The sequence below is a fragment of the Schistocerca serialis genome, unplaced genomic scaffold (assembly GCF_023864345.2).
Source record: "Schistocerca serialis cubense isolate TAMUIC-IGC-003099 unplaced genomic scaffold, iqSchSeri2.2 HiC_scaffold_188, whole genome shotgun sequence".
Classification (NCBI taxonomy): Eukaryota; Metazoa; Arthropoda; class Insecta; order Orthoptera; family Acrididae; genus Schistocerca; species Schistocerca serialis.
Window position 1 is genome coordinate 17501 of NW_026047749.1, and position 1801 is coordinate 19301.

Here is a 1801-nt window from a genome sequence, read left to right on the forward strand (position 1 = left end):
GGAATTAACCAGACAAATCGCTCCACCAACTAAGAACGGCCATGCACCACCACCCACCGAATCAAGAAAGAGCTATCAATCTGTCAATCCTTCCGGTGTCCGGGCCTGGTGAGGTTTCCCGTGTTGAGTCAAATTAAGCCGCAGGCTCCACTCCTGGTGGTGCCCTTCCGTCAATTCCTTTAAGTTTCAGCTTTGCAACCATACTTCCCCCGGAACCCAAAAGCTTTGGTTTCCCGGAGGCTGCCCGCCGAGTCATCGGAGGAACTGCGGCGGATCGCTGGCTGGCATCGTTTATGGTTAGAACTAGGGCGGTATCTGATCGCCTTCGAACCTCTAACTTTCGTTCTTGATTAATGAAAACATACTTGGCAAATGCTTTCGCTTCTGTTCGTCTTGCGACGATCCAAGAATTTCACCTCTAACGTCGCAATACGAATGCCCCCGCCTGTCCCTATTAATCATTACCTCGGGTTCCGAAAACCAACAAAATAGAACCGAGGTCCTATTCCATTATTCCATGCACACAGTATTCAGGCGGGCTTGCCTGCTTTAAGCACTCTAATTTGTTCAAAGTAAACGTGCCGGCCCACCGAGACACTCAATAAAGAGCACCCTGGTAGGATTTCAACGGGGTCCGCCTCGGGACGCACGAGCACGCACGAGGCGGTCGCACGCCTTCGGCTCGCCCCACCGGCAGGACGTCCCACGATACATGCCAGTTAAACACCGACGGGCGGTGAACCAACAGCGTGGGACACAAATCCAACTACGAGCTTTTTAACCGCAACAACTTTAATATACGCTATTGGAGCTGGAATTACCGCGGCTGCTGGCACCAGACTTGCCCTCCAATAGATACTCGTTAAAGGATTTAAAGTGTACTCATTCCGATTACGGGGCCTCGGATGAGTCCCGTATCGTTATTTTTCGTCACTACCTCCCCGTGCCGGGAGTGGGTAATTTGCGCGCCTGCTGCCTTCCTTGGATGTGGTAGCCGTTTCTCAGGCTCCCTCTCCGGAATCGAACCCTGATTCCCCGTTACCCGTTACAACCATGGTAGGCGCAGAACCTACCATCGACAGTTGATAAGGCAGACATTTGAAAGATGCGTCGCCGGTACGAGGACCGTGCGATCAGCCCAAAGTTATTCAGAGTCACCAAGGCAAACGGACCGGACGAGCCGACCGATTGGTTTTGATCTAATAAAAGCGTCCCTTCCATCTCTGGTCGGGACTCTGTTTGCATGTATTAGCTCTAGAATTACCACAGTTATCCAAGTAACGTGGGTACGATCTAAGGAACCATAACTGATTTAATGAGCCATTCGCGGTTTCACCTTAATGCGGCTTGTACTGAGACATGCATGGCTTAATCTTTGAGACAAGCATATGACTACTGGCAGGATCAACCAGGGAGCTGCGTCAACTAGAGCTGAGCAGCCGGCCGCCCGGGAGTGTGTCCCGGGGGCCCGCGCGAACACGCAAGCGTCCGCTCAATTATTCTGCAAACAGGAGGAGGCTGAGCTCCCCTGCACAACACACCTCGAAACCCTCTCAGGTCCCGGCGGCGCGCAGCGCCGTCCTAAGTACTTGGTCGGGTTCGAGAGAGGCGCAATCGCCCGGAGTTAGGCGAGTAGACGCTTTAGGTGCGACCACCCGTGCTCCCAACTGAGCTTGCCGCTGCCGACAGAGGCCCGGGAGCGTGCTGTCGTGGCATTGCCGGCGGGAGACAACACGCGCCACCTACGGTGACCGGCAGCTCCAACGCCAGCGCCACAGAAGGACAAAAGCCCCACTTGGGT

At 54.2% G+C, this 1801-nt stretch overlaps 1 non-coding gene across 1 annotated transcript in view; it reads right to left on the minus strand.

Moving 5' to 3' along the window:
• The window catches only part of LOC126443801 (small subunit ribosomal RNA), a 1909-nt gene extending 494 nt beyond the window's left edge, over positions 1 to 1415 (minus strand). Inside the window, exon 1 of the ribosomal RNA XR_007582189.1 lies at positions 1 to 1415. This exon is cut by the window's left edge and continues 494 nt beyond it. This is a non-coding gene — a ribosomal RNA (small subunit ribosomal RNA).
• Positions 1416 to 1801: the final 386 nt, after the last annotated feature.